Raw genomic sequence first — 22,638 nt, forward strand, 5'->3', positions numbered from 1 at the left:
TGATGAAATGCACAATTGCTGCAAATTGCTGTTGCATGCATACGAGAGTGATAGTTGAGCCCTATAAATAGAAGTATAAATCCTAAAGCATTTCAGTTGTTTGCAACTAGTAATGACACCTTGCACAGACGTAACATAGCAACAATTAAGGCCTAAATAATAGAGTGTTGGAAACTGACACAAAAGTATTAAGTCTTTATCTAACAGACCTTTACAACTTAAACAACCATGTCTGGTCGAACTCTCTAATGCTACCAGACTTGAACATTTCTGATACAAACAAATCATCTTCTCCTTGTACTCAGCACCCGCCACACATGGGCTTATAACACAATACTCAGCTGAGAAGTGAGTCAGTTTTAAACTACACAATATTTCCCACAGTTGAATTTGACTTTCCAACTCTGTAGCATAAATGCCTGAAATGTTCAGTCCTTGTAAATTGTGACAGTGACTGGCAATGGCACGTAGACCTTGTAGACTTCTCAAACAATGAGAACACTGAAATAACACAAGTCGCTGAAGATTAGGGCATGCAATGGCAAGTTGTTCTAGATGAATGGGAAGAAAAAGGTTGCATTTTGTAACATTAAAATGAGTCACAAAATGAAGACTGGTAATAGTACTATTGGACTGTGGACAATTCAACAATGTATTAGTTGCCTTGTACATCATCTTACCATCTCTACAACAATCAGTTAATTGTAGATAATCCAATCCCTGTATACCACACTGTTTAGCTTCTACAAATGGAAGAACAGCTGTTTGACCAAATTGGAGTTGAAATATTGGTACAATTGGATAAACGTTTAGAGGTACTTTCAAACGTCCATAAAGCTTAAAGTTCGCACTATGACCATCAGGCACTTCGGAGTTACATTCTTGCCAATTCTGCACCAAGGCCTGTATGTCTGATGGACAACCAGCTGCAGGTTGAACATTTGTAGCACACATTATGTTTAGATTTCCTGGTCTAAACCCCATACCAACCCATTCATTCACCCACACAACAAATGATTCAAAAGTTAGTGCTGAATACAATGTTACCTCTTTTAAATTTGATCCAATCAAAAATAATGGTTTGATGTTGACAGCGTTCCAACTAATATCTAACGTGTGTAAATGTTTCATGTGTTGTACAGCCTCTCCTAGTTGTACTAGCTGATCAGGACTCAAAGTCATTGCTACTGGTAGACTAACATGTCTTACATTGTTGCAGTATTGTAACATCTCATCTAGCTTTGGTGTTAAGTATCCGGGAAAGGATAGTCGTTTGATGAGTTCTCCACACCTCTTCAACACGTTCTTCACACAAAGCTCCTCGCGAGTGTCATAATAATCCCAAACAAATTCACGCCATAGTGACGGTGTTTCGCTGACAATTTGTAGTCTCTGTGAAACGTAACGCAGCTTCACTCGGTCACGTGACGATAAAAATGATATGACGATAACCATCAGTTCTCTAGGAATACTTAAAATGGGACCTTCCACGATAGTCTGGTCTTGTTCCATTTACGATTCCTCTCAATTGTCTACTGGACAATGTGCCTCCTCTCGTATAAGCGCCTCTAGAATTTGTGCCTTGTTTCCAGTCGCCCACGCACTGGGACCAGTCTCATGAGTCTCGTAGGATATTTTTCGCGGATGCTGAGTCATCCATCTACTCGAGTATCAAGTACACTAGTTGTATGTTTAGGGTTGGTATGCCCCGAGTATTCGACTAGTGTTAGCTAGCGTTAGGCGGGTTCAGCTTTCCGGTTTCTTTGGGTTACGCTCTTCTTAGTAAGCTTGCTTTTTTACGGTTTTACCAAGAGTTAGCTAATAGCTAATCGAGTAGCTAATATAGTATTACCAAGAGTTACTAGTATTAACTCTTGTTTTATTCAATGTTGCAAATGTAAATGATTTTCAAGCTAATTATACATGCACACACACTCAAAACAGTGAGGTATATGATACTAAAACTCAGTTGGCACATGTAGCCATCTGACCGGCCCTCATCAACACCACCAGACTATTTTTGCACGATCATTTTAATTCTGTCATCTTGCATTTGGTGTTGTAAAGCAATAATAAATAAATAAAACTGTCGGTAGCTATGCCTTATTGAACCTTTCGGTTCAGCTGCCTACTGAGAGAAAACCATCACGATTTATTATTATTATTATTTATTATTTATTACAGGTAATTTATAAGGCTAAACAGCCTGTTACACCTGATCAACAGGTAAAAAAAGTACAAGTAGACTAATTACATACATTTATACATAGTGTTAGATGAATATTGGTCAATCAATTTCTTAAAATCATCAACTGATGCTGCACATGCTACTTCTTGGGGTAAATTATTCCATGGTTCAACAACTCTTCTTGTAAAAAAATATTTCCTGGCATCTGTTCTTGAAAAATATTTAAATAGCTTAAATGTATGACCTCTGGTATGGGTAATGGGTGAAAAAGTAAAAAAATCAGAATGGTCTATATCATACTTATCATGTAGCATATTGTAGACAGCAATCATGTCACCTCTATAACGTCTATAATGTAATGATGGCAAGTTAAGTACTTTCAATCGTTCCTCGTAGTCAAGATTTCTTATAGATTTGATCATTCTAGTTGCTTTCCGTTGGATTTTTTCTAATTTTTTGATGTCTGTTTTATAGTGAGGTCCCCAAACCAAGTTACCATATTCTAAAATAGGACGTACTATTGATTTGTATAAACATGTAAATGAATCTACAGAAATATCCGAAAAGGTCTGTTTAAACAGTGTACAAATACAGCAAACAAACAATATCCTTGGACAAAAATGCGACCACATATCAGATCCAGCGGCACAATGAGTAGATTTGACATGTCATCTACTAATGCAATTGTTCTATTAGAGTTGATGTGTCCTTAGACTCCATACAACATTTGGGATCTGCAAGAGGTCGAAGGAAGCCGGATTATTTGCAGATTTTATCTGAACTGGACAGTAACCCTACTGAGCTAGGTCTGTCATAATTCCATGTATTTGTTCTTGGACATCAGGCCTGTCTGGCTCTCACCAACCAGCTGTGTAGTATTCTAGGTTTAATTTAGTATTCAACAAGCTACAGTATTATCATGTAGAAAGATACTTTGTGAACTGAGCTGCTGGAGTATCTATTATTGTCTCTAGAAGAGTATATTTCTGGTAAGAACTGTGCGGAGTCACTGGAGTGGTCAGTGTAGGACTTCTTTAATGCAATTGTTTGGTTGGTTTGTTACTTGTACTGTATAACGTCAATCCTTGCTACAGCCACCTTATGGCGGTTCACCATGTTTTGGTCATGTGTGCCTGAGAACACACCACAATTTAGTTTCTGTACATCGTATCACTTTCATCATCAATGATGGTCTCTCTTATTGTGGGTATGGCAAGGAAAGCTGTTTATTGTAAGCTACAAACATAAAAAGAAAAAAATAACAACAACACCGATAAACAAAGAACTGCACAAAAAAACAACTATATTCAACAGGTTCAGTAAGTTTAAAACTACGTTCGACAGCTGGCTTTTGAAATTGGGCATATCTTGTTGTATGAAAGAAACATTCTTAATTCCTTTGATTGAATTGGGTCACATTCTTAATTCCTTTGATTGAATTGGTAGTACAGCCCAAAACACTATTTAGATAGCTAAGGCCACAATAATAATATTAAGCTACACAAAACAAATGAAATTGTCACATTACAAGCTTAGAGCTAAGGCCACATTATTACAGTTTCTCATCTCCGCTAAGGACTTTGTATCACTGCATGAGTGCAGCCATCCAGTACCCTCTATAGTTGGTAGCTAACTAGTTAGAGCAGTCTAAGAAAAAAACGTTCTAAGTCATCTTAGCTAATTCAGTTGATACATCTTTCTGCACTGCTATTTCAGGATGGGAAACTAATAATTAAGTTTACCTGGCCTAGCTAATGGAGGAAGTCCTCTATACTGGATGTCCAAAGATTGACAAAAGCTGTCCTTTAGTTAAACTGGAAACTGAATGATATATAAACATGCATTGACTTGATCAGTTTTGGAATTATTAATTCTGTTTTGTAGGTCACATTTTTTCTCATGGGCAGGTATACTAGTTCTTGAGATCACATTCTGGATCTGAAGAATCCTCAAGGCCTTTAGCAAGAAACAAAATTCAAAACCACAAAGCGCCACATTCAAAAAACATTTAATGTCAATACTAAAATTTTTGAAGAAATCAATATGATGTTAAGTTTTTGACTTGTCACTATAAGAGATGACAATTTGAACTGTGAAAATGGTTTAGACATAACTGCAACACACGAAGTACGTATCTTATAATTATGCTTTACATGTTAATCTCAATGGTGCATGTAGCTAGCTATAGCTATTCATAAAGCTTATTAAAGAGGGCATGATATACACCTTATACCTATTGGGACCTATACTGACTTAGTATGGTTACTATAATGAGGTGGTCTTATAATCAGGAGTACCAACTGGGAAACTTTGCCCCAGGCCCTCAAAGCTTGACAGAGCCATTTATTCAACCTTCAGATCCTAGCACTTGTAATGCCATTTTTTTTAGCCATTTTATGATATGTTACAGCTTCTGGCCATGGGTTACACCCCCAGACACCCCTATGAAGTTCTACTTATAAAGCCATACTACAACATCCATACTGTGCATCTCCTTTCCTTACGTCAGCTAGAATCATCACCACTATATGCTGAACCATAGCCTACTATCTACTTATTTTCCACTCGTATACAAAGACTGTCATGGCTGTAATCCATTTTTGAAGTAAACACATAATTTTTATATAGATTGTACCTAGTTGACTTGATTTCTACATTATACTCAATGTGATGGACAAATAAAACCAACATTTCTGCATTAATAAATTTCAAAACTTAATTGCCTTGAGGAGCATGCCCCCCAGACCCTACTAGCAACTGCATGTCATAAGCTACAGCTAATTAATGCTCACTCTGCTTGAAATAATAAGAGAAACTTACAGCTGAGCCAGTGGCTGTAAATAATCTTTTTCATACAGTGATCATGAGCATTAATTGCCATGCCCCACAGCAATATAACAAGCCTGTACAATACCAATGATGCAGGCTGCTCTATATTCACTAGTAGAGAAACCTGTTCATTCTTTGCTCTGACCTTATTAAGCAGGTGACTGCACTAGTACTGTGTATGCAAAATGTAAGTTATGTTAAAGTACAATTCTTACTTTAAGCTTACTTTCTGCATTAAACAAGAAGTTTAGAACCTGTAATAGGCTCAGTTCACCATACAAATTGTGACTGTTTTATTGGAGTATTTAACTGAACATGGGACAAGTGTTACCTAAACATTTATAACTTTCTGACTTGTATAAAACTTACATACATGGCATATATAAAATTCTTTTAGTAGAGTATCATCCACTTGCAAGACGAGAGGAAAGCCTTGGAAACATGTACACTTGATAGATTAGTATCAACCTTGTTGAGTAGCAACTGACTCATATGATAACCATGGTATTGTAATGACTGTACTATTGGAGTAATTGACTGTTCTATTAGAGTAAATATTGATTGTCGTACTTAGTATCAATAAACAGCTGTAGGGATGTCTTGTATATCCCTAAATATTAAATAGCACTTGTGAGGCTGTAATTCCTGCTAGGTCACCTTAGCCATGTCCCCTGAAATCAATAGCACTGTAGTCTTTCAGAAAAGACCCCACTGCAAAGATGCACAGTTAAACTCAGCATATAACACTGTAAAGTACTAATAAGAATAATTAGCTGGACTGTCTGCCAAGTAATAGGAGTACAGGGGCGGATCTAGGATTTATAAAAGGGGGGGGCTAACTCAAGGTACTAATCTCTTGGGTAGAGGTGTGCAAAGCTTCCCAGCATGCGAAGCATGCTGGAACTAGGGGGGTCTGGGGGCATGCCCCCCAGGAAATTTTTGAAAAATAGATGCAAAAATACTGCAATTTGGAGACATTTCCACATAAAATTAATAATATTTTCTGCTTGTAGATATTTTATATACTGCCTTTAGATTATAGGTATGGCTCTCTGAAGCATTTTGTTAATGGAAAAGTTTGGGTAGGTACAGACAACCAAGTACATGATGCACCCTCTCACAATTGCACAACACTGAATAGGTGCATGTTAGAATAATAATGCTGAAAGTGGAAAATTTTGAAATTTGAACAATGCAAGATTGAATCTGAGAGCATTTTCAATGGAAATTGTGTACCTGAATTAAGTATTGCCATACATATTAACTACACAAGTAGATGAATGAAGCCCTTTAAACAGACCAATGCACTGCATTGTATGTATAGGTGCAGGAAAAAATCCATAACAGAGGTAACTATATGCTTCCAGTGAATGTTTTATTAGAGTAGTTAGCTGACTGCTCTATTAGAGTATCTCGATCTTGTACACCTCCAATGCTGATCCGGGTCCTTGTTGCATAAACTTTAGCATAAATCCACTGATAATACCTTGGAAAGATGTTTATAAGGTGGTTTTATGAGTATTTGTATTATTAGTGATCATATAATTATGCTAAGACAAAATTTCATTATAATACTCAGTATATTGATCAAGTAAAGCCTAAAAGTGAAGGGGGGGGGGGGAGCTTCAGCCCCCAAAGCCCCCCCCTGGATCCGCCCCTGGAGTACATATATATATACTCCTGACAATATCCTACACATGTTCTACTAGTAATAATGTACATGTTTTGTGATGGATAAATTGTGTTCAAGCAATACAAGTTTAGTGCAAACTATACAAACTGATAGTAGTAGTTTATTATAATAATAATCTGATGCACAGGAAATGGTAGAGAAACAAAAAGACAAGGACACACACCCTCAGAGTTAATGTGTGTCGTTGGTTTGTTATAATGTTATTCAGTTGGACTAGCTTGTTCACTTCCGTTTCTAGCTGCCAAAATTAGCGGAGTTAGACTGGAGAGGGGGGCAGATTTCCTCAAAGAATAGATGCTGTAGAAATGCACAAAAAATACAATATTTCGATTACAATGAAAAACAATGTACTGTATGTTGAAAGTTTTGGTTTGAGGACTTATAACAAATCTTTCATGTCATAGGATTGGAAATGCAACAACTCTTGCACATTGCTATGAATAATATTATATTGCTGTAGCAAAATGGATACTTTCATCTGATGATGGTTAGTGGGCTGACTGACTCACATTCATTGAATCAAGCATGTAAGAGATGCCTCATGTTATTAGAAACAAGCTACACTATATCTTGTTATACTTGTATGTTGCTGTGTATAGTTATTGTAGAAGGGGGCTTTGTGGTGCATACCAAAAACAAGAAATTGTAAATTCATTTCTGGTTGGGACAATCTCATCCCTGCAGGACTCTGAACCATGGCAACTCCGTTGATCACGAATCATCAATCACCTAAGCTGATGCTGAACTTAAGTTGTACAAAACAAATTTGTTAAAACCCACATGTACACACTTAATGAGCTCCCCCCAACTTTGCTAGTGTACAAATTAATCTATGCCCAAAAGCTGTTATGATAGCTTGTGAAGTTTCATGACATACCATGCCTTTATGTCACTCCTATATAACTCAAAATAATGATTGCTACATTAGAGAGTAGAGAGACTGTTTTATTAGAGTATTCCTATCTAGGAAGGGGTTATTCATATGTAACAAAAAGAAATTCACATAATAAAAATGAACCTGGATAAAAAAATGAACAAAACTTTCAGACTGGACCACCAGTGTGAAAGTAAGTATGGCACCAACTGTGCTACCCCTGCTAGCTCCCCAGCTCTCTTACTTTTCTATATTATAAATGTGACACAATGAAGTAACCTGTGTATCGTAAGAAGAAGAAACCAAAGCTGAACCCGACCCTAACCCTAATGCTATAACCTATAATGGTGTCCTTCACTGTCTGTATGAAGGTAAGTTTTTGGTGAGTTGGAGGTGTGAGCTAGGGTTGGCCTGGCTTTGCTGGGAGACGTTCGCTTACAACCCTAGCTCACCTTGAACTCACTAAAAACTTTCATACAACTAGTGTGCTTGATACTTGAGTTATGATAAGTGAGAGCTGGACAAATAGCCTGTATAAGTCAGCATCCGGAACCGGATGAATAGCCACTGCTTTTTATCTAAGCTTGCTGGCCAGTATTAACTATTCCACCTTCCAAATTTGACCAAGATGTGTTAGTAGCTAGATAAGTAACACAACACATTTCTAAGGATAGGTGATAGGAACACAAGTACCAAATTAAAATGGACTCTCATAAAGAAGCTCAGTTAAAGGTAGACAGACACATTAAGACACATAGTTTCAGGTAGTCAGTTACAACCTCTGCAGTTTTAATGATACAGCATAGTTGAAAACTCCAGCCATTTCATAGTCCAGGCAGCTACAAGCATTAAACAGCTTTAAAGTGTGCTGAGCTGGCTAGCACAGAAATCAAAAGGAGACTTGGAGTATGTTCTGGAGAAATGGTGTCCTATGATGTGCAATTATAGCAACAAAGCATAGCACCAGGCATTGAGAAAAGTGACATGATGCGCTGAGAAGGTTAGCCCTTTCACTGCCAAATTTGTAGAGGTTCTAATCTACTGTTTCTAAACTGCTATAACTTACAAACTAATCCTATAAAACTATATATCAAATTACTTGTTATATTCAATTATCAAGTTAGTAACCACAAATCAGGGGTATAGCCAGGATTTTTTTGAAGGGGGGGGTTTCAACAACAGTATTGAGTTACCAGAAGCAGGGGTCTGGAGATGCAGCCCCCAGCCACTGAGAGACTTTCAATATTTTAATGATTCAAAACTCAGCAAATTGTTATATTTTATGCAAAAAAGTACATTAATTATGATGCATAAATGTGCCCCTGGGATGAAGCTAGTACTAGATAAAGCTACCTAGTGGAAACAGACAGCATAAGAGACACATACAGTATTCTGTAAGTGATAGTTATCCGGCTCACTTGTATAGGAACCATGAATCCACTGATACATGGAATGACTTACATTATAACTACAAATGCATAGCATGGATTCATTTTGCATAACATAAGTGATAAACATTATTACTGGAGTTCTTTATCTATAAACACCGCACACCAAAGCTATATTACAGTATAAGGTCATCCTCAGTTTTGCATTTAATATTAGAATGTTTGAAAAACTTCACTGATGAAGGATATGGATATTTACATGCATGTTCTATTAGAGTATATACCTGACTGCTCTATTAGAGTACATCGATCTTTTTAACAAGTTTTTTGAAGAGGGCTCGTTACCTCTGTAAATCCTTCCCTGAGAGATGAATGCAACTGAGCTTTGTCAGCTGTTGTGCTGTTCCATACACTATTACCCACTCATTTTGTCCTGCCACACTAAATGATGTGTTAGGGTCCTGTGGAACCCCCTACCTATGCCCCTGTAAAGCCATTATATAACTTTAAAGTCAGTCAAAAATTGGTCTAAGCAAAATGAAACGCAAATTTTCACTACTTTGCAGGCTCAGTAGCACTTTTTAGTTAACCTTATAAACATCACTAACCTGTTTACAGTTGAAGCAATTATCACCAAGTCTATAGTCATGCCAAAGCAACAATGTTGTTGTGTACCACTGCATACTTGACTTACTGTGATCACACAGCTGCACAAATGTGCAATGAGCATGCATGCGTATATGATAAATCAGAAGCTATACTATTGCTGACCACAGCATGCTATACACTGCCTATAGTTGGATTGTTTAGTACAGTATAATATCAAGCACCACATTGCAGCACCTCTTATTGTCATGTTAACTATCCATAATGGATTTATAAAAAGTTAACAAACTAGTGTTTTAAAAGTTAAAACATGGGAATAGAGATCACTGATAAAACTGAGTAAAGAAACAAGAGTCAAACAAGCCACCATGTTAAACACAGAGATCTCTCTTTGGACTCAAATACTTATAGAAGCATTCTCAGTACTTATCTGCTCCTGATTTATGGAAAGCTACTGTTTTTCCTTAGTTTCTACCATATCCATTGTGTCCATTAATCATAGGCGTAGCAAGATATTTTTTAGATAGGGGGCTCTGGTTTGGTGTTAGAGAGAGAGACACACACACACACACACAGAGAGACACAGAGAGAGAGACACACACACACAGAGACACAGAGAGAGACACACAGAGAGAGACACACACAGAGAGAGAGAAAGGTCGATACCTGCTAATAATGGCAGATTGTATCACTGATAAAGCACATAAAAATCCTTATTCACAACTTCATAGTTTCAGCTACACTGCTTCTCTGAATACTATGACTGCTTGAGTAACTGACTGCTCTAGATCTATTAGCTAGAGTGTCTTAATCTTTTTTGAATTCAATCAGAAAATCACAAGGGCTCCAGCCCTCCCTGTGTTGCTATACGCTTATGTTAATAGAGATCTGTGTGCTTCACATGCTGGCTTGTTTGACTCTTGTTTCTTTACTTTTTTCAGCGATTTCTATTCCCATGTTTTAATTTTTAAAAACTAGTTACTATATAGGCTAAGAAGCAGATCCAGGGAGTGCATGCTGATAAATTCTTTACAGTGGTAATTGCCAAATTCTATTTTAACAGAATTTCAAGAATCTGGAATACATTATATACCGCAAATTAACTGTGATCCCATGCAGTAGCTTTAAGTTAAGCATCACCTGATAAATTATTTTATGGAATCACATCAACTCAACCCAGGGCCGCCCAGAGAAATTAAGGGGCCCAGGGCAAAGAGTTAAAGTGAGGCCCCAGAGGCAAGGAGGTTTCCATTCTGAATCACAACTTCACCCAAGCTGTAAGTTGAAGACCAAAAAAAAGAAAAAAAGTCATGACCTGCTGACAATGACAATAGCTACCCCTCACAACCATGTCTCCTTATCTATAAGCTTGCTACACTGCTCCTCTGAAGCATACTGTGACTGCTCTATTAGAGTATTTACGTCTGACTGCTCTATTAGAGTATATCGATCTTTTAAACAGGTAGTCAAGGGGCCACTTGGGGCCCCTTTCAGGCTGGGGCCCGGGGTAAAATGCCCCAGTTGCCCCCCCCCCTGTGGGCGGCCCTGACTCAACCACAGTTCAACACATTCACAATTTCATTTCCTTTTTATATCCATGCAATCACTGCATTATAACAGGCACTTCACACTGACAAATTATAGTGTAATTAATCTTTTAAACAGCTAATAATAATCAAATAAATGATTTTAAACAGCGTATAGACTTATTGCAAGAACTATACTTAGGCAGGAGTACTGATCATCTTTCTCTTCTATCAGTGATTGGTTTTAATTGCTAGAAGTAATTAAATTCTAAAATAGTTATCAAAAATATTTATCAAGCCACAAAATGGTCATGCAATAGTCTTTCTTGATCGGTGATCAGCTGGTGCATGGTGCATGGTGGGTTTCTGGGGTTTCAACAGGAACCCCCTTTTAAATTTAGCTCATTTGCAGTCTAAATGCATAAACATTGTTGCATTGACAATTTGTTATATCAAACAACTATATACCACTGTATTTCAGTACAAGCATGCATTCAGCTACACTTAACTGACACCATTTATAGCTATTAAACCCTCAGCAACCCTTCGCTTTTCATCTCCCACTGCATTAAAAACGATCGAAATACTCTAATAGAGCAGTCAAGTAACTATTCTAATAGAACGATCAAAGCTTCAGCTTATTATAGTCACCATCTTAGCCCTATAGTAGGCATTCCAGTATCCGAGATTTTTTAACAAAAAAAATTCTCCGTATATTCCCCAATAGAACCCTGGCACAAAATAACAACTAGAGAGAGAGATAACCATCATTAACAATTGTGATGAAAAGATGTACAACAAAACAAATAGGCATGTGAAACCTCGGACAGCATGCGAACACAAAAAGTAGAGGACTACACTGTGGGCATGGCAAGGCAAAAACAACAACAACAAAAAAGACTAATTACTGTAATTACAAAAATAAAACTGTCTAATTTGTGCACCACTCTGTACAGTTTCGTGCTAGAAAAATTCTCTGAGAGGCAGAGATACTGTTTAACTTGGGATTGCTCCGTCGTCCAAGCTCCAATGAGGATGAAAATCGCTGTGGGGTTTGTCCACACGCTGATCATGAAAATCTTAGTTTTATCGTGCGCGTTACATATATAGCTAAGTACGTTTTGTGTTGTTTTGTAATCTTTTCAAGCCATGCAATGTATGTAGAATACTTAAAACTTAAAAAAACCTACTGTTGGGTGGAAGGTAGTCACTGGTGCTTACTTTAAAGAGCGTAGTTACTTCACTCGGGTTAGCAATTTTCAGCTCCAGAGCAATTTTCTGGTGGCTGGGTCATCAGCTAAAAAGGTATAAACCACTTCAAAGTCAGCATAACAATGCCATAATTGAAATCACAGCTCCACCTTAGGTATTGTTGCATCATTGTGGCACCTCCACTTTAGTTGTTTACCTTTATAAGTTGTTAACTTGCAATTGATGTTTTCACTTACTTGAGCTAGCCACTTGCCTATGGGTATACACCATTGTATTGAGAAGTGTGCAATAGGTGAAACATATAGTTGCTCACCACAAAGCATACAAAGTTGCTGAGATCCAATAAGATCTGAAGTTACTCTCATTACATGTACAAACTTGCAGCTAGAAGGCACTGCAGTTTCAAGATAGTCCAGATTGCTAGATAGCTTCCTGATTCAATTGTGCCATTTTCCCCTTTAAAATGTATGGAGAGCCATGGAGAAAAAAATGTACCTTTTTTTCCGTTTTAAAGTACTGTGCATGCCAAAGTAGCTAATTCCAATCCAACAAGCTATATATTTCTGAGATCAGCAATCAATACTCTATCTATTTAGCATATAAAAAGCCCATTTTCCCAAAATTTAAAAATCAGGCTGGAATGCCTACCTATAGTTAGCTATTTATTGTATTGTTGTTTTTTTTTGTATTAATGCTTTACAGTGACCAGCACTGAAGGTCTGCAGCAACATGTGCTATTGCCGTGCAGGTCGCTGAGGCCCATATGTAAGATAATTTGTTTTTGTTTATTATGTACTGTTTTATCTTATGTCATTAATTTGAAAAAAAAATAGTTAGCTATTTACAGTGTTGGGAGTAACGCGTTACATAAGTAACGCGCTACGTAATATTATTACTTTTGTGGTAACAACGTAATATAACGAAATACGCTATACAAACAGGTAATATAACTCAAGTTACTTCATTTACAAATGTAACACGTTACCTAAGTGATATAGTTACTGTAACGAGTCTAATATCACGTAATATTATTACTACAAGTAACGAAGTTACTAATCTCGTTAGTTAACCTCTGAGTAACGCCTATAGCCACAACGAAGTAGCGAAGCCTACTGAATGAAGCTTATTCACCAGCTTCTTACTTATAGCCAAGATTTGCACATTGTCCAACAACGCAATCATGTCACGTGATAAAGTGGTAGTCTCACACGTGAAAGTTTAAGGCTGTGGACACAAAGTAATATAATATGTAATATTATTAATATATAGTTACTTCATTTTATGGCCATATGGGTAATATGTAACTGTAACTAAATAGTTCAGTTGCAAGTAATAAGTAATATGTAACTAGTTACTTTTACAAAGTAACTTACCCAACACTGGCTATTTAAAGCATTGGATTTATTATAATTGCTGACTAAAAGTAGCCTAAAATCTAAATCTCAGAGCTGTTAAAATCTCAGAAATTTCTGGAGAAATGTCATCAGATGCCTTATTTAGCTATACTAACTTTCAGAAACCCCCTTTTAAAAATCCTAGATCCGCCACTGCTGATCCAACTCAGCACATGCCTGTAGACTACCCGGCTGTACTTCAACTTGTGCCTGCCCAAGTTTCTGAAAAGACATTTATATCAGTACTAAATATCCTCAAGCATATCACAGATGCATGCATGCATACATTTTACCAATAGTCAGATATCTACAGCATGAACATAGCACAATGGCTGACATTATTAATAATTATTAATGGGGCAAGGCACATTTCAATGCTTATAGTTTACAGACTACAGTTTACAGTGATTCCTGCTGATATTTTTTTTACAAGCTAAAATTGAAAACAAGCTCATATCCATGCATTACATATCTGTATTAGAACATATGCTATCTCTAGATCTGTATAATAGGCGATTTGTGCTGTTCCTGTGGTAAACAAAAACATTCAAGAACCAAAATGGCGCATAGGTGTAAACTGTAAATAAAAATATCCCCTATGTAAAATTGAATACATCGCAGAAATTATTTTAACATTTTTTAAAATGTGAGTCAATTAACTGAAACCTGGATGTCAAATTGATGGAGAGTGAATGCAGATTAAAGCAGCTGTATGAGTACAATTATACTTGTACTGTTGTACATGTCCTTGGTAAGTAAATTATTTGATTAAAGCTGCAAGTTTTATATCCTGCTTAACAGGGGCTAGTTGTGGCCAAATAACTTCTGGCTAGCTTAAAGGTGATTATGTTAGTTGTAAAACTCAGATAAAAAATAACCAGCTAGCTGCATCACAGAAAAGTATAAAAATACTTACATGTTGTACTTCTTCACCCTTTTACAATTTACTACAGGGATTTGACTAAAAGTCCCTCAAGATCCAATCTTGAGATAGCCCGCAGACATTTTCAAAAATTTTCCATTTTTTGGTCCACTCTTTGATTAAAAATTGCCTTACAATCAGTAGCCGCAATCAGTTTAATTTAATTACAGTCCTCTATAATAAAATGGGCAATTGGAAACAGTGTAAATGGAAACTGGAAACGGAAAATGGAACGGTTATATACATATATTCTAGAGTAAAACCTCACTATGGTCTCCCCTTAAAAACCACCAATATACAGCACAAGAAGTACTTACTTCAAACACTATGCCCCCTAGTCTCAGGTTAAGGCTATGTATAGTTGTGAAAAAGGTAGCTTAAGCCACTGCTGTTTAAACTGCTGCTTTGATGTTTATACTTGCTTTATCAATCCTCAGTTAAGTGATTTATTAGCTATACCTGCATTCCTTCCATGCGATATATCACTGTAGTATCACTAACATATACCGGCAAGTGAAGATCAGTTGATCAGGCATGCCTTGTTTACACTCATGCTTTAGCTATGCACCAGTTGCTAGCTGCATGGTAACCAGTATTATTAATTTACTACTTTATAGTTAGTGTAGTTTATGTTCACTAGAAAATTTTGATTCGCCTTAATGGTTACAAGCATCCTCACAACTCTCTGAAACACTAGTTTAGATCTCATTCAGCAAAGGTGCAAGTAACACCTCAGTCTTCAATTATAGAAGAAAGGCTTGACCTTATCAATGCCAATAATTGAATTTGTTGATTAAATTTATTGATATAGGCTGCTCATAATACTGTTCTATTAGTGTGACTGACTGCTCTATTATAGAGTATCTGCTGAACATTATGTACCTTTGCAAATCAAATCAATTGCTTGAATATACTTGACCAGTTCTGGAAACCTTAGAAAGCCTCCTAGAGCTGTCCTCCTTGAATGTTGCTGGCTTCTGCCTATGCCATGCTTCAGTTATAGACACTCTCCCACCATACGAATATTATGAACTCTTGATACTAAGACTCTGTATACAGCTATGCCATCATAATTTGGTCAGTTTTATGCTGAGTGTATGCCAAAACATTGATTGCATGTACACAGATTAGGATTGTGACTATGTCAGCTGTAGATAAAATCTAATCAAAAACAGCCAAGCTGTAAAAAAAGGTGCGGCCCCCAAAAAGGCCATGGTGAAAAAAGATGTGAAATCCAAGGTGGCGGCCAAGAAATGGCTGTGATGGTAGGTTAATGGTTACATTTTAATAACAACAATTCAGGTGAATTTGGTGCCAAGACCAAGCGGCACAAAATTCACCTGAATTGTCGTTATTAAAATGTAACCATTAACCTACCATCACAGCCATTTCTTGGCCGCCACCTTGGATTTCACATCTTTTTTCACCATGGCCTTTTTGGGGGCCGCACCTTTTTTTACAGCTTGGCTGTTTTTGATTAGATATCACTTCTTTTTGTATTTGCATACTGCAAAGCCGGCCTATGGCTGGCTTTGGGGCTTTTTTAACCCATGTGTTTTTTCTTTACTACAGGAAGAAGAAAAGAACTTCAAGAAGAATTTTAGTACTTCAATTATTTTTGATTTTATTAGTAATTATACAAATTATATACATATATTTATTACATGCCCATTATTCCCCACAGGATATTTTTTTTGCAGCTGATCTCTCTACTGGGTGACTTGAAATGTAGCTGAACTATATACAGGATGGTTTCTTTGTAGCTGAACTCTCTACAAGGTAACCTCTTCTAGCTGGTCTCTCTACAGGGTATTATGTTTCTAGCTGAACTCTCTACAGGTGATTTGTTTGCAGCTAAACTCTCTACATGGTGGTGTCTTTGTAGCCGAACTCTCTACATGATGGTTTCTTTGTAGCTGAACTCTCTATAAGGTGACTTCGTCTAGCTGAACTCTCTACAGGGTGATTTTTTTGTAGCTGAACTCTCTGCAGGGTGATCTGTTTGCAGCTGAACTCTCTACATGATGGTTTCTTTGTAGCTGAACTCTCTACAAGGTGACTTCGTCCAGCTGATCTCTCTACGGGGTGATTCGTTTCTAGCTGAACTCTCTACAGGTGATTTGTTAGCAGCTAAACTCTCTACATGGTGGTTTCTTTGTAGCTGAACTCCCTACATGATGGTTTCTTTGTAGCTGAACTCTCTACAAGGTAACTTCTTCTCTACAGGGTGATTTGTTGTAGTTGAATTCTCTACAAGGTGGTTTGTATGAGGCTGAACTCTCTACATGGCGGTTTCTTTGTAGCTGAACTCTCTACAGAGTGATTTGTTTGCAGCTGAACTCTCTACATGATGGTTTCTTTGTAGCTGAACTCTCTACAAGGTGACTTCTTCTAGCTGATCTTTCTACAGGGGGAATTGTTGTAGCTGAACTATCTACAAGGTAACTTCTTCTAGCTGATCTCTATACAGGGTAATTTGTTTCTAGTTGAATTCTGTACAGGTGGTTTCTTTGTAGCTGAACTCTGTACATGACGGTTTCTTTATAGCTGAACTCTTTACAAGGTGACTTCTTCTAGCTGAACTCTCTACGGGGTAATTTCTTTGTAGCTGAACTCTCTATATGATGGTTTCTTTGTAACTGAACTCTCTACAAGGTAACTTCTTCTAGCTGATCTTTCTACTGGGTGATTTGTTTGCAGCTGAACTCTCTGCATGGTGGTTTCTTTTTTTGCTAAACTCTCTACAAGGTGAATTCTTCTACCTGATCTCTCTACAGGGTGATTTGTTTGTAACTGAACTCTGTACAAGTGTGTTTTTGTGGGTGATCTCACTGCAGGTTGATTTGTTTGTAGCTGAACTCACTAAAGGGTGATTTTGCTTGTAGCTGAACTCCTTGCATTGTATCTAGTTTCTAGCTGATCTCTCTACAGGGTGATTTGCTTGTAGCTGATCTCTCTACAAGTTGATTTGTGTGTAGCTGATCTCTCTGCAGGTTGATTAATTTGCAGCCGATCTCTCTACAAGGTAATCTGTTTGTAGCTGAACTGTCTGTAAAGTGATTTATTTGTAGCTGATCTCTCTGCAGGTTGATTTGTTTTAGCTGAACTCTCTACACGGTGATTTACTTGTAGCTGAACTCCTTACATTGTGTCTAGTTTCTAGCTGATCTCTCTACAGGGTGATTTGTTTGTAGCTGATCTCTCTACAAGTTGATTTGTGTGTAGCTGATCTTTCTACTGGTTGATTTGTTTGTAGCCAATCTCTCTACTGGGTAATTTGTTTGTAGCTGAACTCTGTACAAGGTGCTTTTTTGTAGGTGATCTCACTGCAGGTTGATTTGTTTGTAGCTGAACTTACTAAAGGGTGATTTGCTTGTAGCTGAACTCCTTACATTGTGTCTAGTTTCTAGCTGATCTCTCTACAGGGTGATTTGTTTGTAGCTGAACTCTCCATAAGGTGATTTGTTTGCAGCTGAACTCTCTACATGGTGGTTTCTTTGTTGCTGAACTCTCTACAGGGTGTTTTGCTTGTAGCTACTCTCTACAGGGTGATTTGTTTCTAGCTTATCTCTCTACAGGTTGATTTGTGTGTAACTGATCTCTCTACAAGCTGATTTGTTTGTAGCTGAATTCTCTTCAAAGTGTTTTGTTTGTAGCTGACCTCTCTTCAGGGTGATTTGTTTCTAGCTGATCTCTCTACAGGGTGATTTTTTTGTAGCTGACCTCTCTTCAGGGTGATTTGTTTCTAGCTGATATCTCTATAGGGTGATTTTTTGTAGCTGACCTCTCTTCAGGGTGATTTGTTTCTAGCTGATTGCTCTACAGGTTGGTTTGTTTGTAGCTGAACTCTCTACACGGTGATTTGCTTGTAGCTAAACTCCTTGCATTGTGTCTAGTTTCTAGCTGATCTCTCTACAGGGTGATTTGTTTGTAGCTGATCTCTCTACAAGTTGAATTGTGTGTAGCTGATCTCTCTGCAGGTTGATTTGTTTGTAGCCGATCTCTCTACAAGGTAATTTATTTGTAGCTGAACTGTCTAAAAGGTGATTTGTTTGTAGCTGATCTCTCTGCAGGTTGATTTGTTTTAGCAGAACTCTCTACAGCGTGATTTATTTGTAGCTGAACTCCTTACATTGTGTCTAGTTTCTAGCTGATCTCTCTACAGGGTGATTTGTTTGTAGTTGATCTCTCTACAAGTTGATTTGTGTGTAGCTGATCTCTCTGCAGGTTGATTTGTTTGTAGCCGATCTCTCTATAGGGTAATTTGTTTGCAGCTGAACTCTCTATAAGGTGATTTGTTTGTAGTTGATCTCTCTGCAGGTTGATTTGTTTTAGCTGAACTCTCTACAGGCTGATTTGTTTGTAGCCGATCTCTCTACAGGGTAATTTGTTTGTAGCTGAACTCTCTACATGGTGGTTTCTTTGTTGCTGAACTCTCTACAGGGTGTTTTGTTTGTAGCTGATCTCTCTACAGGGTGATTTTTTTTGTAGCTGACCTCTCTTCAGGGTGATTTGTTTCTTTTTTGTAGCTGACCTCTCTTCAGGGTGATTTGTTTCTAGCTGATTGCTCTACAGGTTGATTTGTTTGTAGCTGAACTCTCTACATGGTGGTTTCTTTGTTGCTGAACTCTCTACAGGGTGTTTTGTTTGTAGCTGATCTCTCTACAGGGTGATTATTTTGTAGCTGACCTCTCTTCAGGGTGATTTGTTTCTAGCTGATCTCTCTACAGGGTGATTTTTTGTAGCTGACCTCTCTTCAGGGTGATTTGTTTCTAGCTGATTGCTCTACAGGTTGATTTGTTTGTAGATGAACTCTCTACAGGGTAATTTACTTGTAGCTGAACTCCTTACTTTGTGTCTAGTTTGTAGCTGATCTCTCTACAGGGTGATTTGTTTGTAGCTGAACTCCTTACATTGTGTGTAGTTTCTAGCTGATCTCTCTACAGGGTGATTTGTTTGTAGCTGATCTCTCTACAAGTTGATTTGTGTGTAGCTGATCTCTCTACAGGTAATCTGTTTGTAGCTGAACTCTCTATAAGGTGATTTGTTTGTAGCTGATCTCTCTGCAGGTTGATTTGTTTTAGCTGAACTCTCTACAGAGTGATTGCTTGTAGCTGAACTCCTTACATTGTGTCTAGTTTCTAGCTGATGTCTCTACAGGGTGATTTTTTGTAGCTGAACTCTCTTCAGGGTGATTTGTTTCTAGCTGATCTCTCTACAGGTAGATTTGTGTTGATTTGTTCATTGCTGATCGCTCTAAAGGTTGATTTGTTGTAGCTGAACACCCTGCAAAGTGTTTTGTTTGTAGCTGATCACTCTAAAGGGTAATTTGTTTGTAGCTGAACTCTCTCCACAGTGACTTGTGTGTAACTGAATTTTGTGTAACTGAATTCTCTAGAGAGTGACTTAATTGTAGCTGAATTCTCTACACAGTGCATGACTTGTTTATAGCTGAACTTTCTTCAGTGTGACTTGTAATGTTCTGAATCTCTATAGTGATATATTTGCTTAACTCTCCACATGGTGACTGTCTTCTTGCTGAACTGTCTATAAGATTAACTGTTTGCAGCTGAACTCCCTACAGAATAACTTGTGATGTAATAAAATTCTATAATGGAGTAAATAAATTAGCCGAATGCTCTATTAGGGTGACTGTTCTATTAGAGTATCTCGATCTCGCATTTGCTACACGGAGTTGGCTTTCGAATCATAACTCAGTGGTTTGTAATCCGATTCTTCTGTACTACTGCAAGGACTTTCTATGAAGATTATTCCAGCTATACACCGATTTTCAGCTCATTGCCCTAAGCGGTTTGCCTAGTAGGCGTGAAAACTAATACTTTTTTATTCATAAAAATCGATCGCGTAATTGTGACACAGGTTGGGTTTTGTGTCATATCTCCGTGGTCTTTATCTCGATTCCTTTCAAACCACCAAAAGGCACTCCTACGATGGTTACTCCATCTACATAGCAATTTTCAATTCATTCCATGAAGCGGTTTACCCTGTAGGCGTGACAACAAATCGATCTTGTTTTACACGAATAATCGGTCATAACTCCTGAACCATTCATCGGATTTGTACCAAATTTGATGCTAGGATTCGCCTTTGGACTCCCTTTCTGTGTGCCAAATTTCAAGGCGATCGGAGTACGCGTTTTGCTTGTTATAGCAATTTTTGCAAGTGTGCGAAAAGACGAAGAAGAAGAAAAAAAAAACGAAACTTTGGCAGCTCGTATCTCGGAAATGGCTGGAGCGATTTCCTTCAAATTTGGAATGTAGACTTCCTTGGCTGGCGGGCAACTGTGTAGCAAATTTGGTACCAATCAGATAAGTGATCACCGAGATACAAAGGTGTGAAAATGACGTTTTCGTTCTTCCTGTCAATATACTCACGGTGTGGCGCGCCGGCTTCTTGGGCCGCACGACACACTATCGTGTGTCTTGATTGGTTTGAAATATCTTGTTTGTTGTGCTGCATGAGCTGGGCTTGAAATATCTGGTTTGTGCTAAGCTGGGCTTGAAATATCTGAGCTGGGCTTATCTGGTTTGTGCTGAGCTGGGCTTGAAATATCTGGTTTGTGCTGAGCTGGACTTGAAATATCTGGTTTGTGTTAAGCTGGCTTGAAATATCTGGTTTGTGTTAAGCTGGCTTGAAATATCTGGTTTGTGCTAAGCTGGGCTTGAAATATCTGGAAAGCTGAGCTTAATTAAGATAGCTATCTGGTTTGTGCTGGGCTTGAAATATCTCAGAGCATGAAATTGGTTTTATATTGGGCAAAAGCCATTACTCCTTGTTGGAGTACAAAAATAATAAAAAGGACAACAGAATACAAAATAACAATAAAACACAGTATAAACACTGCATCAAACATTAGTTTAAGTTAATGAAGTGTATAGCCTCAGGTGAGGCATTATAAAAGTTGACTTAGGTAGCTAAATGAATCCAAGCACCAATGGGCAGCCTGATGGCTAAAGAATTTCTGGGTAAAGCTCAGATGGCATCTGGTAAGATTGGCAGTGTGGTTTTGTCCTCATGAAATGGGATAGCTAATTGACTACCAAACTCAATTGGTGGACTTTCCTGATAGAATAAAAGGAAACATTACTAAAATGAAGTATGCAAAACCCTCAGCCTGACATGTGTGGATGATGTACCAAGTGTGGCATCATCATTTGGTTTAGAATATTAATAGCTCGATAATAGCACTAGAATGGATGAATTTCATAATAATAAAAGTTACTCTATAGCTAGTAACCTGATATTTGTAGGGTAGCTAAATGCCGGTCTATATTAACATCTCCGAAGTTGAAAGGATAGCATATATAGGTCATGAGATATAACATTGTAAAGTTTGTCGTTTTTCCATACATAGTCTATGAGAATCTTGCCTGAAGGGCAATAATTCTATGTTGCCCAGAAGTGCCAATGGTTGGGGCAACAGTTACTCCTCCTGGGCAATCACATAAATAATGTGTGGGAAAACAACGAATTCAATTAATGTCATTTCTTAATTTAACATTTAACACATTTGTAGGTGTGAATCTCACAATCAAATTTTAAAACAATAGAGTATATATAGATCATGAGATAAAACATTTTGAAATTTGTCATGTGGTTTTCCCATACATTATCCATGTGATTGTCCAGCTCTGTTACCCCCTCCCATAGATAATCGGTATGGGAAAACTGTAAACAAAATGTTATATCTCATGACCCATCATACTAGCCTTATATATGGCATGCTATCCTTTTAAAAATTGGAGATGTTACTTTTGACATTCACACCTACAAAATAATGTAAAATTCAGGTTGCTAGGGAAAACGGTTTAAAACCCTTTAATATGAAATTCATCTATTGCGTCGGTTTTGCTTAGAAAACTAAGAGTTTTACTGACAAAGCAAAGCCACATACATCGTATAAATCCTTACACGAAGCACAACTGAAATATTTAACCATTACCACCATTCGTTCGTTTATAATATACCATAGATAATAGACACCC

The 22,638-nt window shown here is 37.5% G+C and overlaps 1 protein-coding gene across 1 annotated transcript in view; it reads right to left on the bottom strand.

Annotated features, from left to right (window-relative positions):
* Nucleotides 1-2,172: 2,172 nt before the first annotated feature.
* The window catches only part of LOC136240415 (uncharacterized), a 39,583-nt gene continuing 19,117 nt past the window's right edge, over nt 2,173-22,638 (bottom strand). The window contains exon 4 of the mRNA XM_066031395.1: nt 2,173-3,424. The gene's annotated coding sequence lies outside the window, so the exon portion shown is untranslated. The remainder of the gene's footprint in view (nt 3,425-22,638) is intronic.

This window comes from Dysidea avara, chromosome 12 (assembly GCF_963678975.1).
Source record: "Dysidea avara chromosome 12, odDysAvar1.4, whole genome shotgun sequence".
NCBI classification, from domain to species: Eukaryota; Metazoa; Porifera; class Demospongiae; order Dictyoceratida; family Dysideidae; genus Dysidea; species Dysidea avara.